The sequence below is a fragment of the Rhinoraja longicauda genome, chromosome 28, assembly GCF_053455715.1.
Source record: "Rhinoraja longicauda isolate Sanriku21f chromosome 28, sRhiLon1.1, whole genome shotgun sequence".
NCBI classification, from domain to species: domain Eukaryota; kingdom Metazoa; phylum Chordata; class Chondrichthyes; order Rajiformes; family Arhynchobatidae; genus Rhinoraja; species Rhinoraja longicauda.
In genome coordinates, this window is record NC_135980.1 from 5,856,093 (window position 1) to 5,877,695 (window position 21,603).

The 21,603-nt window shown below is 56.8% G+C and overlaps 1 protein-coding gene across 2 annotated transcripts in view; it reads right to left on the minus strand.

Annotated features, from left to right (window-relative positions):
- LOC144607410 (guanine nucleotide-binding protein subunit alpha-14-like) overlaps nt 1-20,550 on the minus strand; it is a 145,240-nt gene extending 124,690 nt beyond the window's left edge. Inside the window, exons 1-2 of one of the 2 annotated variants that reach the window (XM_078424252.1) lie at nt 20,417-20,550; nt 8,496-8,650 (exon numbers count right to left, since the gene is read on the minus strand). The gene's annotated coding sequence lies outside the window, so the exon portion shown is untranslated. The remainder of the gene's footprint in view (nt 1-8,495; nt 8,651-20,416) is intronic. The other variant, XM_078424253.1, reaches the window with a different exon arrangement.
- Between the last annotated feature and the right edge of the window lie 1,053 nt (nt 20,551-21,603).

Genomic DNA, 21,603 nt, shown 5'->3' on the forward strand with positions numbered 1-21,603 from the left:
AGATAGAGCTCTTATGGATAGCGGAGTCAGGGGGTATGGGGAGAAGGCAGGAACGGGGTACTGATTGAGAATGATCAGCCATGATCACATTGAATGGCGGTGCTGGCTCGAAGGGCCGAATGGCCTACTCCTGCACCTATTGTCTATTGCTTGAAGTTAGAGAAATCAATTTCATACCATTGGACTGTAAGCTGCCCAAGCGAAATATGAGATGCTGTTCCTCCAATTTGCATTTAACCTCACTCTGATATTGGAGGACACCTAGAACAGAAAGGTCAGCGTGGGAATAGGAAGGGGAATTAAAGTGTTTAGCAACCGGGAAATCAGGTAGGTTTTAGTTTTGTCTAGTTTATTGTAACAACGTACAGTGAAAAGCTTTTGTTGCGTTCTAACCAGTCAGCGGAAGGACTACACATGTTTACAATCGAGCCATCCACAGTGTACATAAAGATGTTAAAGGGAATAATGTTTAGTGCAAGATAAAGTCCAGTAAAGTCCGATCAATGTCACCCATTCCTTCTCTCTAGAGTTGCTGCCTGTTGCACTGAGTTACTCCAGCATTTTGTGCCTATCTTTGGTGTAAACCAGCATCTGCAGTTCCTTCCTACACAAAGTCCGATTAAATAAAGTCCGAGGGTGTGCAATGAAGTGCTGAGATTGTGGAGGTTTTAGTTGTGATCTTTCAAGAAAGACTAAGGTCAAGAATGGTTCCAGAGAACTGGAAAATCGCAAATGTCACTCCGCTGTTTAAGAAGGGAGTGAGGTAAAAGAAGGAGAATTACAGGTCGGTTGGGTTTACAAGTGATTGGTAAGATTTTAGAGTCCATTATTATTGGAATTCATTGAGGAAATAGCAAGCAGGATAGACACAAGAGAGTCAGTGAATGTTGTTTACTTGGATTTTCAGAAGGCCTTTGATGAGGCCACACATGAGGCCACTAAAAAGGATAGCATGATGATTATGATTTTATGATTTAATGAAAAGAAAATTACCAGTAAATCATGGTTGAAGATTGAATGTTAGATAGGCTTCAAACCATCTGGATTGCCACGACCATTTCAGGAAATTAAAGAATCGTCAGAATCGCTGAGGTAAAATACTCCTGATTGCAGAATTACAAAGTAAGATCCATAACGGTGGCATGGTGGCGTAACGGTAGAGTTGCTGCCTTACAACGCTAGGAACCCAGTTTCGATCCTGACTATGGGTGCTGTCTGTATGGAATTTGTACGTTCTCCCCATGACCCGCATGGCGTGTGTTTTCTCTGGGAGCTCCGGTTTCCTCCCACGCTCCAAAGACATAAAGGTTTGTAGGTTAATTGGCTTGGTAACATTGTAAAATATCCCCAATGTGTGTAGGATAGCGATAATGTATGGGGATCACAGGTCAGCGCGGACCCGGTGAGACGTAAGGCTGTATTTTCGCCCTGTATCTCTAAACTAAAACTAAACGGAGGAGCAGTATTAGGCCTTTCAGCCCATTGAGTCTGCTCCACCATTCGATCATGGCTGATCTATTTCCCCCCTATCAATCCCAGTCTCCTGCAGGTTCAAATAGATCTGAAACTTTTCAGCTGCACCACTGTGTCGTCCTGCATTCTGGGATAAAGAAGCCATCAAGTTTTCCCCCCCCTTGGATAAGGTCCAGAGACTTGAGTGTTTAAGTCACGTGGTAACAAATGGTCCATGATAAATATGGTTGAAAATTATTTGAAGTTTTAAAGAAAGGTGCATATAAGATTCCCAAGGATCAAGGTTTCAAGGTCAGTTTATTGTCACGTGTACCATTTGCGGTACAGTGAAATTCGAATTACCAGGCAGCCATGCTAAAAAAAGCAACAAGACACACAACTACATAAAAGTTAACATAAACATCCAGCACAGCGGATTCCCCACGTCCCTCACTGTGATGGAAGGCAATAAAGTCTAAACTTCTTCCTCTTTTATTCTCCCGAATCGGGGCGGTCGAAGCCCCCGCGTCAGGGCATTCGAAGCCCCCGCGTCAGGGCAGTCGAAGCCCCCACGTCGGGGCGGTCGAAGTCCCCGCGTCAGGGCAGTCGAAGCCCCCGCGTCGGGGCAGTCGAAGCCCCCGCGTCAGGGCAGTCGAAGCTCCTGTAGCTTGGAGTCCCTGAAGTTGGTCTCTGACCAGAGACTGCGAGCTCCACGATGTTAAGTCCGCAGGCACCTGCGGTTGGAGCCCCAAAGTTGATCCCCGACAGGCATCGTGAGCTCTGTGATGTTAAGTCCGCAGGCTCCCGCGGTGGACCTCTCGAAGTCGGTCTCCAGCAAAGGCCGCCAACTCCTCGATGTTAGGCCACAGTGCGGATGGAGATACGATACGGAACATAATCGCATCTCTGTCGAGGTAAGAGATTCGAAAAAGTTTCCCCCAACTCAGGAATCAGGATATCTTTATTTGTCATCCAAAAAAACGTTTTTTTGGATGAAATTTCGTCACCCACAGTCCAACAATAAGAGCAATAAAGTAAGCAAATTACACAACCCCAACCAACACAAAACACAAAAAAAGAAACATCCATCACAGTGAGTCTCCTCCAGTCCACTCCTCACTGTGATGGAAGGCCAGAATGTCTTTTCTCTTCCCCTGCCGTCTTCTCCCGCTGTTGGAGTTGCCACGTTCCAGGCCGCGCCGGACGGTGAAAAGTCCACCACAGCTTAAACTCCACCATAGCTGTGGGTTTATATCCATCGGAAAAGATTGACCAAAGCTGATGCATCCTTCCCCAGAAATGAGAAGATGAGTGGTCTCCTGTTATGAATTTTATGGAAGGATGGTGGCACGGTGGCGCAGTGGTAGAGTTGCCGCCTTGCAGCGCCAGAGACCCGGGTTCGGGGAGCTATTTGTACAGAGTTTGTATGTTCTCCTTGTGACCCCGTGGGTTTTCTTCAGGTCATCCAGTTTCCTCCCACACTCCAAAGATGTACAGGTTTGTAAGTTAGTTGGCTTTAGTAAAAATTGGAAATTGTCCCTAGTGTGTAGGATAGTGTTAGTGTATGGGGATCAGTGGTCTGTGTGGACTCGGTGGGCCTAAGGGCCTGTTTCCACGCTGTATCTCTAAACAAAACTAAAGTAATTTGATTGGATTGACAGGGAAAAGATGTTTATTGAATTGAACACTTTATTGTCACGTGACAAGTCACAGTGAAATTCTTTGCGTGCATATTCAAGGTATGCAAATAGTCGCCCATAAAGGGAGCTTACAAAGTTACAAATTCTCCCCCACGCACCAGTTCTCCCTCTGTTCTTCCCCACTTCCCCCCTAGCGATCTCCATTGTCCGCCCCCCTCCTTTGTTCCTTCCCCCGGCAGCGGCGTCCTCACTTCCACGTGCCTGGCCTTGTCCGTCGGTCGGCGCCCTCATCGAACGCAGCACCGACCTCTCCATTAACCCTGCCAGGCCCTCTCCGGACACCTCCTTGGCTCCGACCATCTACCCACGTGGTTTCATCTACACCGCGTGGCTCCACCTCTGACCCGATACGTCACCTATCTATTTTCTCCAGAGATGCTGCCTGAGCCGCTGAGTTACTCCAGCATTTTGTGTCTACCTTGGTGTAAACAACCAACTATTGCAGCTTCTGCGAGGTGAACAAATCTCTTAATTTTGGTCACGCACCCCTCAACTTACCATGTAGTTTGGTTACACCAACGGCTTCTTAATAGCGCAAATATACATGTTTAAACTGAGATCAATGCAAAGAGTAGCTGTGTTCACTCAGAACATTCTAAACAAAGCTAATTTAACGCAGAATACAGTGGACACCTGTGCTTTTGATTTGTGTTTCCTTGAGCTTACTGTTCCAGCACTCCCAAGATGAAGTATAGCTAAAGTGTATGCATATGAACAGGAGAGATTTGTATGGAAAATAACATGGATTATTTGCTGTTCCTGTGCTATAAATTCTGAATAATTCTAATTCACAATTGACCAGGTAGCTCTGACCTTCATTTGTTATCCCTCTGAAGTGATTTCCCGACCATCTCTCTCCAAATCTGACAGGAAAACTGTCTCAAAAATGCTCATCAAACCTTTTCAATTGCCAGACTTAACTATTGCATATGGAATAAAACTATGGTTTGCTTATTTTCTCCAGGATGCTTAGCCATCCTTACTGCAGCTCTGAAGCTACCAACCTCTGCTGAACAAAACACATCGAGTTTTATGACATTGGAAAGATGTCTTGGATACCAGTTTTGACTTTGGGCTGAGAAATCTTTGTACTTGTTGGGTTTTTTTACCGCCTTACTTTAAAATTATTTTGAAGAAACTCCCTTTTAATTACACAGCAGCAAATTCAGCAAAACAAATGCTGTAGATCTGTGCCAGAGTCTAGCTTACTCACAATGATTTCCTTGGATCAGACAAAGAGGCCAAAAGGCCAAAAATAAAGAGCTAGAAAAACTTGGCCTGTCCAGGGACCCCGACAGTCCTTGCAGGTGAAGCAGAGGTTCACTTGCACCTCCTCCAACCTCATCAACTGTATCCGCTGTTCCAGGTGTGGACTCCTATATATCGCCGAGACTAAGCGCAGGCTCGGCAATCGTTTCGCTGAACACCTCCGCTCAGTCAGCCTAAACCTACCTGATTTGCTGGTTGCTAAACATTGTAACTCCCCCTCCCATTCCCACAGACCTTTCTGTCCTGGGCTTCCTCCATTGTCAGAGTGAGCCCCAGCGCAAATTGGAGGAATAGCATCTCAAATTTTGTTAAGGCATCGTACACCCCAGCAGTATGAATCTTGACTTCTCTAACTCCAAGTAACCCTTGCTTTCTCTCACTATCCATCCCTCCCCCTTCCTAGTTCTCTGACCAGTCTGACTGTCCCTGATTATATTTTGCTTTGTTGCCATCTTCTCCCAGCTAACAATGATCTATTCTATTTTCCTTGACACCATCTCTTTTGATGTCTTATTTTTATACCTTACCCTTCCTTATCTCTGTGACTCCCTCACCCTTGACTCTCAGTCTGAAGAAGGGTCTCAACCTGAAATGTCACCCATTCCTTCTATCCAGCGATGCTGCCTGTCCTGCAGAGTTACTCCAGCATTTTGTATCTATCTTCGCTGGAAGAATTTGATAGATCGGGCAGCACCCATGGAGGGAATGATGTTTTGGATAACATTCTTCCCACCACCCAGTTCTTTTCCACTCATCTCCCACCCTTCTCTTCTCAAAAGTCCCCTATTCATTATTCCCCCTTTTTCCCCTCATCTCTGTCCCCTTCCGCGCATATCCCTCCCTCCAGCTTTACATTTCACTTTTTTCATCTGACCCTTTGGTCTCGTGTTCACCTCTAGCCTTTGTCAATATTAATAATAATAATAATAATGCATTACATTTATATAGCGCTTTTCAAACACTCAAAGACGCTTTACAGGGATTTCTAGAACATATAACAGTATAACAGAGCTTTATTTGTCATTCGGTACCGAGGTACCGAACGAAACTACATAGCAGTCATACAAAAAAAGAACACAAAACACATAACCCCAACACAAACGTCCATCACAGTGACTCCAAACACCCCCTCACTGTGATGGAGGCAACAAAACTTCCACTCTCTTCCCCACGCCCACGGACAGACAGCTCGTCCCCGACCGACCCGCACAGTCCCCGCAAGGGGATGGAAGTCCCCGCGGCCGAGTCGCACCGGGTGCTGAAACGTCTTGCGGCCGAGCTGGGCGATGGAAGGCCCCGCGACCAAGCCTTGCGCAGCTAAGTCCCGTGGCCGAGCCGCACCGGGCGATGTTAAGTCCCGCGGCCGAGCCGCAGCAGCGATGAAAAGTCCCGCGGCCGAGCCGCACCAGCGATGTAAAGCACCGCGGCCGAGCCGAACCGGGCGATGTTAAGTCCCGCGGCCGAGCCGCACCAGCGATGAAAAGTCCCGCGGCTGAGCAGCACCGGGCGATGTAAAGTCCCGCGGCCGAGCCGCACCGGGCGATGTTAGGCCCCGCAGCCGAGCTGCACCGGGCACTGTTAAGTCCAGCGGCCGAGCCGCACCAGCGATGTAAAGTCCCGCGGCCAAGCCGCACCGGGCGATGAAAAGTCCCGCGGCCGAGCCGCACCGGGCGATGAAAAGTCCCGCGGCCGAACCGCACCGGGCACTGTTAAGTCCCGCGGCCAAGCCGCACCGGGCGATGTAAAGCCCCGCGGCCGAGCCGCACCCCGCGCCGTGAGGAAGAGAAAAGTTTCCCCCAAGTGAATAAATAGATAAATAAGTAAACGAACAGAGAAAGGAGACAGAAGGTGAGGTGACCTTCAGTGGTTGAAGGCAGTGCTGAAGAGGTGAGACTTCAGTGATGTTTTGAATGTGGTGAGTGAGGAGGAGTCTCTGACGGTTTGGGGTAGTGAGTTCCATAGGGTGGGAGCAGCGATGGAGAAAGCCCTGTCCCCCCAGGATCTGAGTTTGGTCCGGATGGGGGGGGGACAGGAGATTGGCAGCAACAGAGTGGAGGGTGCAGGTGGGAGTGTGCCTGTGGAGGAGGTCAGTCAGGTAGGATGGGGCCAGGTTATGGAGGGCTTTGTAGGTCATGAGGAGGATTTTGTATTGGATTCTCTGGGGGATGGGGAGCCAGTGGAGTTTGTAAAGGACGGGGGTGATATGGTCACGGATCGGGGAGTGGGTGAGTAGACGGGCAGCGGAGTTTTGAATGTATTGAAGTTTACTGATGATTTTTGAGGGTGAGTCTGTTGCAGTAGTCCAGACGGGAGGTGATGAAGGCGTGGATGAGGGTTTCTGCAGCTGTAAAGGAGAGGGATGGACGGAGACGGGCAATGTTTTTGAGGTGGAAGAAGGCTGTCTTTGTGATGTGTTTGATGTGTTTGTCGAAGGAGAGGGTTTGATCAAAGATGATTCCAAGATTCCGGATGTGAGGGGAGGTGGATACTGGGAGACCATCAGTATTGAGGATGAAGTTTTGGGTGGATTTGGTGAGCGTTTTTGGACCAATGATGATGATTTCAGATTTGTTGCAGTTGAGTTTGAGGAAATTTGATTGAAGCCAAGATTTTATTTCAGAGATGCAGTTTGTCAGTGTAGAGTGTGTGGTGGTGGAGATTGACTTGGTGGAGATGAGGAGCTGGATATCATCGGCGAAACAGTGGAAGTTGAGACCATGACGGCGGATTAATTGACCAAGGGGGAACAGGTAGAGGATGAAGAGGAGGGGGCCAAGGACTGAGCCTTGGGGGACACCTTGGGGGAGGGGAGCGGTGGGGGATTTACAGTTGTTAATGGAGATGAATTGGTGCCTGTCAGAGAGGTAAGATTTGAACCAGGATAGGGCTGTGCCGGTGATGTTAAAGGAGGTTTCAAGTCGGGTGAGGAGAATGGAGTGATTTATGGTGTCAAAGGCGGCGCTGAGGTCAAGTAGGATGAGGATGTTGAGGTTGCCAGCGTCGGAGGAGAGGAAAAGGTCGTTTGTGATTTTGAGGAGCGCAGTTTCAGTACAGTGGTTGGAGCGGAATCCGGATTGGAAAGTTTCATACAGGTTATTGGTAGAGAGGTGGTATTTGAGTTGGGAAGCTACAGCACGTTCCAAAACTTTGGACAGAAATGGTAGGTTGGAGATTGGTCTGAAGTTGTTTGGGGTGTCAGGGTTGAGACCAGGTTTTTTCAGAATGGGGGTGACAGCAGCGATTTTGAGGGATGGCGGGACGATGCCAGTGGACAGGGAGGAGTTTATTGTTGCAGTGATAAGTGGAGAGAGAGCAGGAAGGCAGGCCTTGACAAAGCTGGAGGGGATGGGGTCCAGAGAGCAGGTGGCAGTTTTTATTCCTGTGAAGAGGTCAGAGAGGTCGGTGGTGGAGACTGGGGAGAACTGAGGCAGGGGTTGACAGGATAAGGGGGGGCAGGTGGTTTGAGGGGGAGCAGGTGCGTTGGTGGTTAAGGCACCCATTTACTAATTACCACCCACATCTGTATCCAGGCTTTGCCCTGCCTCAACCTGTCTTTTTCAGCTTTTTTTCCCCCTCACTCCGTCAGCCAGGGAGGTCCCGACCAGAAACGTCATCTGTCCGTTTCCTTCCACAAATACTGCCTGATCAGCTGCTTTCCTCCAGCACTGTTTTTTTTTTGCTCTTTCAATAGTTACCATGTTTTCAAAATAAATAAAATTCAGAGACTGCAACATGCTGCCACAGTTTGATGTACAATCCTAATTATGGGCATTAATTCCTCCAGTACTACTTTTTAATTGCCGCTGTCTCACGGATAATTATTATGAGGTACGAGTTCTCTTTAGCCCTCAACTGCAAGCTCTCCGTTTCAACAGAGCAACCCCCTCAAAACTCACCCAACCAGTGCAATTACAGAAACAACCAGATTCGTTTCCAGTCTGGGTTCATCAGCGCTTTGTTAATTTAATACCAGCTCACTCTCCTGAGCCTCATTAACCATTTCTCATTGTGCTGCTTTCAAATAACTGGGTCATGCTCAAGATCAATGCTAGATTGTAATTCAAAATGTATTACCTTCAAACTCGAATGTAACCAGTCATGCTGTGCGCACACACACTAGTTATCTCAGTATCAGTCCACTTTGTATCACTGTCTAGACAGCTTCAAAGTGATCTTCAAAATTAGCGAATTTGGACATTTCCCCTCTCATCACCGTGGTCCTAATGTGCCTGGATTGAACAGTGAACAGGTTATCAAATGTATTTTTGCAGAGGCAAACTCACAACATCCCCACAAGAAAGTTGTCAATTACCTATTCTTAATTAGGTTCTGAAGAACATCAGTAAAATGCATTTGTTCACACGTGCGTGCATCTTCTAATCCACCAGATAATAATTCTACACCTGCTTTTGTGGAGTGATTCTTGCACCTTTGAATTTGTCTTCAATTCCAAGTACTTTTCCCAAATGTGCAGAAAGGAACTGCAGGTGCTAGTTTATACTGAGGAGAGGGGGGGGGGGGGGGGGGGAGGACAGGGTGCTGCACCAATGCAGGAGAGGTTTGGGCCCACGGTCTAGTCTATATACTAAAACTCTCGTTTGTTATCTGGTTTGTGACTAAACTTCAGCCAAAACGGTACACGATAGCGCGACAATTTTAGGCCCACCTTACTCACCATTGTCACTTTAGTGGTAATGCAAATAGTTTTATTGAAATCAGTGTTATATTTTTAAAGTTATTCACATTTTAAAGTTTAAATCTACCTCCTAGGGAGGGGGAGGAGGGTGGATAAGGGGGGTTGAGGGGGAAGGGGAAGAGGGGGTAGAGGGAAGGGGAAGAGGGGAGGGGGAAGAGATGGGGTGGGGGGAGAGAGGGGGTGGGGGGGAAGAGAGGGAGTGGGGGAGAAGAGAGGGGGAGTGGGGGAAGAGAGGGGGGTGGGGGGAAGAGAGGGGGTGGGGGGGAAGAGAGGGGGGTGGGGGGGGAAGAGGGGGTGGGGGGAAGAGAGGGGGGTGGGGGGGAAGAGAGGGGGGTGGGGGGGGAAGAGAGGGGGAGTGGGGGGAAGAGAGGGAGTGGGGAGAAGAGAGGGGGAGTGGGGGAGAAGAGAGGGGGAGTGGGGGAAGAGAGGGGGGTGGGGGGAAGAGAGGGGGGTGGGGGGAAGAGAGGGGGGTGGAAGGGAAGAGAGGGGGGTGGGGGGGAAGAGAGGGGGGTGGGGGGGAAGAGAGGGGGGTGGGGGGGAAGAGAGGGGGTGGGGGGGAAGAGAGGGGGTGGGGGGGAAGAGAGGGCGGTGGGGGGAAGAGAGGGGGTGGGGGGGAAGAGAGGGGGGTGGGGGGGAAGAGAGGGGGTGGGGGAAGAGAGGGGGGTGGGGGGGAAGAGAGGGGGGTGGGGGGGAAGAGAGGGGGGTGGGGGGGAAGAGAGGGGGGTGGGGTGGGAAGAGAGGGGGGTGGGGGGAAGAGAGGGGGTGGGGGGGAAGAGAGGGGGGTGGGGGGAAGAGAGGGGGGTGGGGGGAAGAGAGGGGGGTGGGGGGGAAGAGAGGGGGGTGGGGAGGAAGAGAGGGGGTGGGGAGGAAGAGAGGGGGGTGGGGGGGAAGAGAGGGGGTGGGGGGGAAGAGAGGGGGTGGGGGGAAGAGAGGGGGGTGGGGGGGAAGAGAGGGGGGTGGGGGGAAGAGAGAGGGGGTGGGGGGGAGAGAGGGGGGTGGGGGGAAGAGAGGGGGTGGGGGGAAGAGAGGGGGTGGGGGTAAGAGAGGGGGTGGGGGGAAGAGAGGGGTGTGGGGGGGAAGAGAGGGGGGAAGAGAGGGGGAGTGGGGGGAAGAGAGGGGGAGTGGGGGGAAGAGAGGGGGGTGGGGGGAAGAGAGGGCGTTGGGGGGGGAAGAGAGGGGGGTGGGGGGGAAGAGAGGGGGGTGGGGGGAAGAGAGGGCTGTGAGGGGGGAAGAGAGGGCGGTGAGGGGGGAAGAGAGGGCGGTGGGGGAGAAGAGAGGGGGGTGGGGGGGAAGAGAGGGGGGTGGGGGGGAAGAGAGGGGGAGTGGGGGGAAGAGAGGGGGGTGGGGGGGAAGAGAGGGGGGTGGGGGGAAGAGAGGGGGTGGGGGGAAGAGAGGGGGTGGGGAGAAGAGAGGGCGGTGGGGGAGAAGAGAGGGGGGTGGGGGGGGAAGAGAGGGGGGTGGGGGGGAAGAGAGGGGGGTGGGGGGGAAGAGAGGGGGGTGGGGGGAAGAGAGGGGGTGGGGGGAAGAGAGGGGGTGGGGAGAAGAGAGGGCGGTGGGGGAGAAGAGAGGGGTGGGGGGGGAAGAGAGGGGGTGGGGGGGAAGCGAGGGGGGTGGGGGGAAGAGAGGGGGGTGGGGGGGAAGAGAGGGGGTGGGGGGGAAGAGAGGGGGTGGGGGGAAGAGGGGGGGAAGAGAGGGGGGTGGGGGGAAGAGAGGGGGGTGGGGGGAAGAGAGGGGGGTGGGGGAAGAGAGGGGGGTGGGGGGGAAGAGAGGGGGTGGGGGGGAAGCGAGGGGGGTGGGGGGGAAGAGAGGGGGGTGGGGGGAAGAGAGGGGGGTGGGGGGAAGAGAGGGGGGTGGGAGGAAGAGAGGGGGGTGGGGGGGAAGAGAGGGGGTGGGGGAAGAGAGGGGGTGGGGGGGAAGAGAGGGGGGTGGGGGGAAGAGAGGGGGGTGGGGGAGGAAGAGAGGGGGGTGGGGGGGAGTGAGGGGGGTGGGGGGGGAGAGAGGGGGTGGGGGGGGAGAGAGGGGGGTGGGGGAAGAGAGGGGGTGGGGGGAAGAGAGGGGGTGGGGGAAGAGAGGGGTGTGGGGGGGAAGAGAGGGGGTGGGGGGAAGAGAGGGGGTGGGGGGGAAGAGAGGGGGGTGGGGAGGAAGAGAGGGGGGTGGGAGGAAGAGAGGGGGGTGGGGGGAAGAGAGGGGGTGGGGGGAAGAGAGGGGGGTGGGGGGGAAGAGAGGGCGGTGAGGGGGGAAGAGAGGGCGGTGGGGGAGAAGAGAGGGGGATGGGGGGGAAGAGAGGGGGGTGGGGGGGGAAGAGAGGGGGTGTGGGGGGAAGAGAGGGTGAGTGGGGGGAAGAGAGGGGGGTGGGGGGGAAGAGAGTGGGGTGGGGAGGAAGAGAGGGGGGTGGGGAGGAAGAGAGGGGGGTGGGGGGAAGAGAGGGGGTGGGGAGGAAGAGAGGGGGGTGGGGAGGAAGAGAGGGGGGTGGGGGGGAAGAGAGGGGGTGGGGGGGAAGAGAGGGGGTGGGGGGAGAGAGGGGGGAAGAGAGGGGGGTGGGGGGGAAGAGAGGGGGGTGGGGGGAAGAGAGGGGGGTGGGGGGAAGAGAGGGCGTTGGGGGGGGAAGAGAGGGGGGTGGGGGGGAAGAGAGGGGGTGGGGGAAGAGAAGGTGTTGAGGGGGGAAGAGAGGGCGGTGGGGGAGAAGAGATGGGGGTGGGGGAGGAAGAGAGGGGGGTGGGGGGAAGAGAGGGGGTGGGGGGAAGAGAGGGGGGTGGGAGGAAGAGAGGGGGGTGGGGGGGAAGAGAGGGGGTGGGGGGAAGAGAGGGGGTGGGGGGGAAGAGAGGGGGGTGGGGGGAAGAGAGGGGGGTGGGGGAGGAAGAGAGGGGGGTGGGGGGGAGTGAGGGGGGTGGGGGGGGAGAGAGGGGGTGGGGGGGGAGAGAGGGGGGTGGGGGGAAGAGAGGGGGTGGGGGGAAGAGAGGGGGTGGGGGAAGAGAGGGGTGTGGGGGGGAAGAGAGGGGGTGGGGGGAAGAGAGGGGGTGGGGGGGAAGAGAGGGGGGTGGGGAGGAAGAGAGGGGGGTGGGGAGGAAGAGAGGGGGGTGGGGGGAAGAGAGGGGGTGGGGGGAAGAGGGGGGGGTGGGGGGGAAGAGAGGGCGGTGAGGGGGGAAGAGAGGGCGGTGGGGGAGAAGAGAGGGGGGTGGGGGGGAAGAGAGGGGGGGTGGGGGGGGAAGAGAGGGGGTGTGGGGGGAAGAGAGGGTGAGTGGGGGGAAGAGAGGGGGGTGGGGGGGAAGAGAGGGGGGTGGGGAGGAAGAGAGGGGGGTGGGGAGGAAGAGAGGGGGGTGGGGGGGAAGAGAGGGGGTGGGGAGGAAGAGAGGGGGGTGGGGAGGAAGAGAGGGGGGTGGGGGGGAAGAGAGGGGGTGGGGGGGAAGAGAGGGGGTGGGGGGAAGAGAGGGGGGAAGAGAGGGGGGTGGGGGGAAGAGAGGGGGGTGGGGGGAAGAGAGGGGGGTGGGGGGAAGAGAGGGCGTTGGGGGGGGAAGAGAGGGGGGGGGGGGGAAGAGAGGGGGGTGGGGGGGAAGAGAGGGGGTGGGGGGAAGAGAAGGTGTTGAGGGGGGAAGAGAGGGCGGTGGGGGAGAAGAGATGGGGGTGGGGGAGGAAGAGAGGGGGTGGGGGGGAAGAGAAGGGGAGTGGGGGGAAGAGAGGGGGGTGGGGGGGAAGAGAGGGGGGTGGGGAGGAAGAGAGGGGGGTGGGGAGGAAGAGAGGGGGGTGGGGGGAAGAGAGGGGGTGGGGGGAAGAGAGGGGGGTGGGGGGGAAGAGAGGGCGGTGAGGGGGAAGAGAGGGCGGTGGGGGAGAAGAGAGGGGGGTGGGGGGGAAGAGAGGGGGGTGGGGGGGAAGAGAGGGGGTGGGGGGAAGAGAGGGGGAGTGGGGGAAGAGAGGGGGGTGGGGAGGAAGAGAGGGGGGTGGGGGGGAAGAGAGGGGGTGGGGGGAAGAGAGGGGGTGGGGGAGGAAGAGAGGGGGTGGGGGGGGAAGAGAGGGGGGTGGGGGGGAGAGAGGGGGGTGGGGGGGAGAGAGGGGGGTGGGGGGGGAGAGAGGGGGGTGGGGGGAAGAGAGGGGTGGGGGGAAGAGAGGGGGTGGGGGGAAGAGAGGGGGTGGGGGGGAAGAGAGGGGGGGAAGAGAGGGGGGTGGGGGGAAGAGAGGGGGGTGGGGGGAAGAGAGGGGGTGGGGGGAAGAGAGGGGGTGGTGGGAAGAGAGGGGGGTGGGGGGAAGAGAGGGGGGTGGGGGGAAGAGAGGGCGTTGTGGGGGGAAGAGAGGGGGGTAGGGGGGAAGAGAGGGCGGTGGGGGGGAAGAGAGGGGGGTGGGGGGGAAGAGAGGGGGTGGGGAGAAGAGAGGGCAGTGTGGGGGGAAGATAGGGGGGTGGGGGGGAAGTGAGGGGGGTGGGGGGGAAGAGAGGGGGAGTGGGGGGAAGAGAGGGGGAGTGGGGGAAGAGAGGGGGAGTGTGGGGGGAAGAGAGGGGTGTGGGGGGAAGAGAGGGGTGTGGGGGGAAGAGAGGGGGTTGGGGGGAAGAGAGGGCGGTGGGGGGGAAGAGAGGGGGGTGGGGGAGGAAGAGAGGGTGTGGGGGGGAAGAGAGCGGGGTGGGGGGGAGAGAGGGGGTGGGGGGAAGAGAGGGCGTTGGGGGGGGAAGAGAGGGGGGTGGGGGGGAAGAGAGGGGGGTGGGGGGGAAGAGAGGGGGTGGGGGGGAAGAGAGGGGTGGGGGGAAGAGAGGTCGGTGTGGGGGGAAGAGAGGGCGGTGGGGGGAAGAGAGGGGGGTGGGGGGGAAGAGAGGGCGGTGAGGGGGGAAGAGAGGGCGGTGGGGGAGAAGAGAGGGGGGTGGGGAGGAAGAGAGGGGGGTGGGGAGGAAGAGAGGGGGGTGGGGGGAAGAGAGGGGGTGGGGGGAAGAGAGGGGGGTGGGGGGGAAGAGAGGGCGGTGAGGGGGGAAGAGAGGGCGGTGGGGGAGAAGAGAGGGGGGTGGGGGGGAAGAGAGGGGGGTGGGGGGGAAGAGAGGGGGTGGGGGGAAGAGAGGGGGAGTGGGGGAAGAGAGGGGGGTGGGGAGGAAGAGAGGGGGGTGGGGGGGAAGAGAGGGGGTGGGGGGAAGAGAGGGGGTGGGGGAGGAAGAGAGGGGGTGGGGGGGAAGAGAGGGGGGTGGGGGGGAGAGAGGGGGGTGGGGGGGAGAGAGGGGGGTGGGGGGGAGAGAGGGGGGTGGGGGGAAGAGAGGGGTGGGGGGAAGAGAGGGGGTGGGGGGAAGAGAGGGGGTGGGGGGGAAGAGAGGGGGGGAAGAGAGGGGGGGTGGGGGGAAGAGAGGGGGGTGGGGGGAAGAGAGGGGGTGGGGGGAAGAGAGGGGGTGGTGGGAAGAGAGGGGGGTGGGGGGAAGAGAGGGGGGTGGGGGGAAGAGAGGGCGTTGTGGGGGGAAGAGAGGGGGGTAGGGGGGAAGAGAGGGCGGTGGGGGGGAAGAGAGGGGGGTGGGGGGGAAGAGAGGGGGTGGGGAGAAGAGAGGGCAGTGTGGGGGGAAGATAGGGGGGTGGGGGGGAAGTGAGGGGGGTGGGGGGGAAGAGAGGGGGAGTGGGGGGAAGAGAGGGGGAGTGGGGGAAGAGAGGGGGAGTGTGGGGGGAAGAGAGGGGTGTGGGGGGAAGAGAGGGGTGTGGGGGGAAGAGAGGGGGTTGGGGGGAAGAGAGGGCGGTGGGGGGGAAGAGAGGGGGGTGGGGGAGGAAGAGAGGGTGTGGGGGGGGAAGAGAGCGGGGTGGGGGGGAGAGAGGGGGTGGGGGGAAGAGAGGGCGTTGGGGGGGGAAGAGAGGGGGGTGGGGGGGAAGAGAGGGGGGTGGGGGGGAAGAGAGGGGGTGGGGGGGAAGAGAGGGGTGGGGGGAAGAGAGGTCGGTGTGGGGGGAAGAGAGGGCGGTGGGGGGAAGAGAGGGGGGTGGGGGGGAAGAGAGGGGGGTGGGGGGGAAAGACGGGGGGAAGAGAGGGGGGGAAGAGAGGGGGGTGGGGGAAGAGAGGGGGGAAGAGAGGGGGAGTGGGGGGGAAGAGAGGGGGGTGGGGGGAAGAGAGGGCATTGGGGGGGGAAGAGAGGGGGGTGGGGGGGAAGAGAGGGGGGTGGGGGGAAGAGAAAGCGGTGGGGGGGAAGAGAGGGGGTGGGGGGAAGAGAGGGGGGTGGGGGGGAAGAGAGGGGGGTGGGGGGGAAGAGAGGGCAGTGTGGGGGGAAGAGAGGGGGGTGGGGGGGAAGAGAGGGGGGTGGGGGGGAAGAGAGGGGGAGTGGGGGGAAGAGAGGGGGAGTGGGGGAAGAGTGGGGGAGTGTGGGGGGAAGAGAGGGGTGTGGGGGGAAGAGAGGGGTGTGGGGGGAAGAGAGGGGTGTGGGGGGAAGAGAGGGGGTTGGGGGGAAGAGAGGGCGGTGGGTGGGAAGAGAGGGGGGTGGAAGAGAGGGGGTGGGGGGGTAAGAGAGGGGGGTGGGGGGGAGAGAGGGGGGTGGGGGGAAGAGAGGGGGAGAAGAGAGGGGAGAGGGCGGTGTGGGGGGAAGAGAGGGCGGTGGGGGGGAAGAGAGGGGGGTGGGGGAAGAGAGGGGGGTGGGGGGGAAGAGAGGGCGGTGTGGGGGAAGAGAGGGCGGTGGGGGGGAAGAGAGGGGGGTGGGGGGGGAAGAGAGGGGGGTGGGGGGGAAAGAGGGGGGATGGGGGGGGAGAGGGGGGTGGGGGGGAAGAGAGGGGGGGATAGAGGGGGGTGGGGGGAAGAGAGGGCGGTGGGGGGGAAGAGAGGGGGGTGGGGGGGAAGAGAGGGCGGTGGGGGGGAAGAGAGGGGGGTGGGTGGGGGAAGAGAGGGGGGTGGGGGGGAAGAGAGGGGGAGTGGGGGAAGAGAGGGGGATGGGGGGAAGAGAGGGGGGTGGGGGGAAGAGTGGGGAGAAGAGAGTCAAGTCAAGTCAAGTCAAGTCCATTTTATTTGTATAGCATATTTAAAAACAACCCACGTTGACCAAAGTGCTGTACATCTGATTAGGTACTACGGAAAAAAATGAAACATACAGTAGCACGCAAACAGTTCACAGCGCCTCCTCAATGAGCCTCAAACGCTAGGGAGTAGAAATAGGTTTTGAGCCTGGACTTAAAGGAGTCGATGGAGGGGGCAGTTCTGATGGGGAGAGGGATGCCGTTCTACAGTCTAGGAGCTACAACCGCAAAAGCGCGGTCACCCGTGAGCTTAAGCCTAGACCGCGGGATAGTGAGTAGCCCCAAGTCGGACGACCTGAGGGACCTGGAGTTAGAGAGGGGGGTTAGATGATTTTTGGTGTAGGGGGGGGAATGTCCATTTAGGGCTTTATACGTGAATAGGTGGAGCTTGAAGTTGATTCTGTACCGTACAGGGAGCCAGTGGAGAGAGGCCATAATCGGGGTGATGTGGTCCCTTTTACGGGTACCCGTCAGGAGTCTCGCTGCGGCGTTTTGGACCAGTTGCAGGCGGGACAGGGAAGATTGGCTGATCCCAGTGTATAGGGAGTTGCAGTAGTCTAGGCGGGAGGAAATGAATGCGTGAATGATTTTTTCTGTGTCGTCGAATTGGAGGAAAGGTTTGATTTTAGCTATGGTTCGAAGTTGGAAGAAGCTGGCTTTTACCACAGCGTTGACTTGCTTATCAAATTTTAATGCAGAGTCAAATATCATGCCAAGGTTTTTGACATGCGGTTTGACTAGGCAGGATAGACTTCCAAGACTGCCTGTTATCGATTTGATGGAGTCGGGGGGGGGGGCCGAATAGGATGACCTCAGACTTGCTCTCATTTAATTGGAGGAAGTTCTGTGCCATCCAACATTTTATGTCCTCAAGGCAGTGTAAGAGGCTGTTTAAATTTGACTGGTTGTTGGGTTTCAGGGGGAGGTAAAGCTGAGTGTCATCGGCATAGCAGTGGAAAGAAATGCCGTGCCTTTGAATGATTTGGCCAAGGGGGAGCATGTATAGAGAGAAGAGAATGGGGCCTAGGATGGAGCCTTGTGGAACTCCGCAGGAGAGGCTAGCTGGAGCAGAGGAATAACTGCCTATGTTGATGGCGAAACTCCTATCTTTGAGGTACAAAGCGAACCAGCTCAGGGCAGTGCCATTAATGCCAACCGCGTACCGGAGACGGTCAATAAGGATGGTGTGGTACACTGTATCGAATGCTGCGCTGAGGTCGAGAAGGAGCAGGATTGCACAGTCGCCGGTGTCGATGGCGAGAAGCAGGTCGTTGTGTACCTTCAACAAGGCAGACTCTGTGCTGTGGTGGGCTCTGAAACCTGACTGGAAACTTTCCAGGATGGTGTATTGGTGCAGGTAGGGCACTAATTGGTTTAGAATTGCCTTTTCAAGGACTTTTGTCAGGAATGGCAGTTTGGAAATGGGTCTGTAATTGCTAGGCAAGGTGGGGTCTAGGTTAGGTTTTTTCAGTAGGGGCTGGACCACCGCGTGCTTGAAACTGGTTGGAACAGTGCCAGTGGCCAGGGAACTGTTGATAATAGAGAGGATGCTGGGACCGGCTATTGCAATGACATCCTTCAGAAGGGCAGTGGGGGCAGGATCAAGGGGGCAGGTTGCAGGTTTCATAGCGGAGACAAGCTTTGCAAGGGAGGATAGAGTGACGGGTTGGAAGCAGTCCAATTTAGATGAACAGACTAGTGAGACAGCTAGGTCACGGGTGGGAGGGGAAATGTTCATTCTAATGTTCTCAACTTTGTTGGTGAAAAATTTAGCGAATTCTTCGCACTTAGCAGGGGACCCAACTAAGCTGGTACTGGGGGCGGGACATATGACAGAGGTAATTGTTCTAAATAGGACCTTGGAGTTATGAGAGTTTTTGGAAATAAGGTCGGAGAAGTATTGTGCTCTAGCAGACTTTACTGCTTCCTGGTATTTGAGAAGATTGTTTCTCAGAATTTCGAAGGAAATTTGAAGCTTGTCACATTTCCACCTCCTTTCTGATTTTCTGCACTCCCTTCTTAGGGCTTTGGTGGTGTCATTGAGCCACGGCCAACCTTTGGGCTTAGGCTTTTTCATTTTAAGGGGAGCGATAGAATCCAGGATGGAAGAGCAAGTGATATTAAATAAAGAGGCGATATTAAATAAAGGGGGTGGGGGGAAGAGAGGGGGTGGGGGGGAAGAGAGGGGGAGTGGGGGGAAGAGTGGGGGGGGGGGGGTGGGGGGTATGGGGAAGAGAGGTATGTAGGTTAATTGGCTGGGTAAATGTAAAAATTGTCCCTAGTGGGTGTAGGATAGTGTTAATGTAGGGGCATCGCTGGGCGGCACAGACTTGGTGGGCCGAAAAGGCCTGTTTCCGGCTGTATATATATGGTATGATATGATATGATAGGGGCAGAAGGGGGAGAGGGGCAGAAGGGGCAGAAGGGGGAGAGGGGGGTGCTGCACCAATGCAGGAGAGGTTTGGGCCCAACGGTCCACTTGGTCTGACATGGATAGAAAATTGGTTGACAGACAGAAAGCAAAGAGTGGGGATAAATGGGTCCCTTTCGGAATGGCAGGCAGTGACCAGTGGGGTACCGCAAGGTTCGGTGCTGGGACCCCAGCTATTTACGATATACATTAATGACGTAGACGAGGGGATTAAAAGTACCATTAGCAAATTTGCAGATGATACTAAGCTGGGGGGTAGTGTGAATTGTGAGGAAGATGCAATAAGGCTGCAGGGTGACTTGGACAGGTTGTGTGAGTGGGCGGATACATGGCAGATGCAGTTTAATGTAGATAAGTGTGAGGTTATTCACTTTGGAAGTAAGAATAGAAAGGCAGATTATTATCTGAATGGTGTCAAGTTAGGAGGAGGGGGAGTTCAACGAGATCTGGGTGTCCTAGTGCATCAGTCAATGAAAGGAAGCATGCAGGTACAGCAGGCAGTGAAGAAAGCCAATGGAATGTTGGCCTTCGTAACAAGAGGAGTTGAGTATAGGAGCAAAGAGGTCCTTCTACAGTTGTACCGGGCCCTGGTGAGACCGCACCTGGAGTACTGTGTGCAGTTTTGGTCTCCAAATTTGAGGAAGGATATTCTTGCTATTGAGGGCGTGCAGCGTAGGTTCACTAGGTTAATTCCCGGAATGGCGGGACTGTCGTATGTTGAAAGGCTGGAGCGATTGGGCTTGTATACACTGGAATTTAGAAGGATGAGGGGGGATCTTATTGAAACATATAAGATAATTAGGGGATTGGACACATTAGAGGCAGGAAACATGTTCCCAATGTTGGGGGAGTCCAGAACAAGGGGCCACAGTTTAAGAATAAGGGGTAGGCCATTTAGAACGGAGATGAGGAAGAACTTTTTCAGTCAGAGAGTGGTGAAAGTGTGGAATTCTCTGCCTTAGAAGGCAGTGGAGGCCAGTTCGTTGGATGCTTTCAAGAGAGAGCTGGATAGAGCTCTTAAGGATAGCGGAGTGAGGGGGTATGGGGAGAAGGCAGGAACGGGAAGGGCTGAATGGCCTACTCCTGCACCTATTGTCTAGTGTGTTGTAAAGGGGGCTTAAATACGGGACACGGTGACGTCACCGCCCGCGCCCCACGTGACCTCGCCCGGCCAGCTACCACGTGCCCCCGCTCCACCAATGGCGGCCGCCCGGGTCGGGAAGCGGGTTGCTACGCAACCTCCGTTAGGGGCTCCCAGAAATCGCAGCGACCCCAAGGCCCCAAAACCCAGGGTGCAAATGCGCACGCTTGGGCCAACCCAACCTGGTGCAAAATCCAACAGAAACGCCGCGGGGACTTCTGCAGAGTATGGGCAGGAAACACATCACCCCCCCCCCCTGCCCTGCTTTGGGCGGCGACCGCAGTGCGGCCGGCGCCCGCTCCATACATACAACGGCACTGGGAGACGCCAAGAGCAGCTCTCCCAGTGTCCACAACGCCGGCTGCACACCATGTTCCCATCGGGGCAGCTCACCCCCACGATGGCCGGTGCCTCCCTCTCCCTCTACCGCCCGCCCGCCCCAACCACAAACCCCACCCGCATTGGGTGCAGGTTTACCAAGGACGCTGCCCCAGCCTGCAAGCTCTGGGGAGGGGAAAGGAATCACAAAACCCGGCGACTTCCCGCCCACCCAAACAAACAAACAAACAAACAAACAAACGTGCCCTCCAAGACAGCAGAGTCCGGCTCGGTCTACCGGCTGCCTGCCGCAATCATATCATCATATCATATATATACATACAGCCGGAAACAGGCCTTTTCGGCCCTCCAAGTCCGTGCCGCCCAGTGATCCCCGTACATTAACACTATCCTACACCCACTAGGGACAATTTGTACATTTTTTACCCAGCCAATTAACCTACATACCTGTACGTCTTTGGAGTGTGGGAGGAAACCGAAGATCTCGGAGAAAACCAGATCTCCAAGGAACCAAACCGGACCGTCAATGGGGAACCGGCGACCCAGCGGCAAAGGATGTCCCCAGTCCCTGACCGCTCGCTCGCTCCCCCGTGCATTGGACGACGACCCCCCCCCCCCCCCCCCCCCCGCGCAGGTTCAAACAGTGCAAGTGGACTGTGACCCGCAAGCATCGATTCAGTGCCACAAGCAACATTAAATCATCGCCTCCAAGACACGCAGCGGCCCACAGATCCACTCAAACTGCCCAAACCCGCGGGGATTCGTCCAATTCACGAAAGACAGTCAGAAACCGACACCAATCGCAGGTTCCTCCTCATTGACAGTCCGGCACAATTCCCCGCGGCAGCCGGCAAACCGGGCCCGACTCTGCTGTCCTGGAGGGCAGGTTTGGTTGGGTGGGTGGGTGGGTGAGATTCCTTTCCTCTCCCCAGATCCAACAGACTAAGGCAGCGTCCCCGGCAAACCTGCACACGATGCCGGTGGAGCCCGGGGTGGAAGCGGGCAAGAGAAGGAGGCGCCGGCCACCAGTAGGAACAGGGGTCCGAGCCCTCGCCCCAATGGGAACATGGTGTGCAGCCGGCGCCACCAACACCCACCGAGAGAGAGAGCTGCCCTTGGCGTACACATGGGAGCAGGCGCTGACCGCACCCGCCCGCCCGCCCACCCTCACTGCAATCGCCACCCAATGCAAGGTCGCGATGTATTTATTCCCTGCCCATACTCTGCAGAGACCCCCACTTGTACTTTAGAAACCACCTTCCGACCTTTTACTCAAGGAGCCACAATGAATGCTCCACCGTCCGACTTAAAGCGATTTGGTCGCCAACTCAAAACATTAACTCTGTTTCTCTTTCTGACCCGCTGAGCTTTTCCCCGCGGCATTTCTGCCAAACTCCACACCGAGTCCGCCCAAACCCACACACCCTAACCTCGGATTTCAAGACCTCGCCGACCACCACCACACCTTGTTGCGACCTCCGGGAGCCCCCAATGGAGGCCGCGCTACAACCCGCCTCCCGGGCGCCCGCCACCGGCGGAGCGGGAGCACGCGGTCACCCCTTGTCCCTTATTTGGGAATGAGGAAGTTGGCAACCCTACTAATACGGGACAACGGCGGTCCCGTACGGGACAAA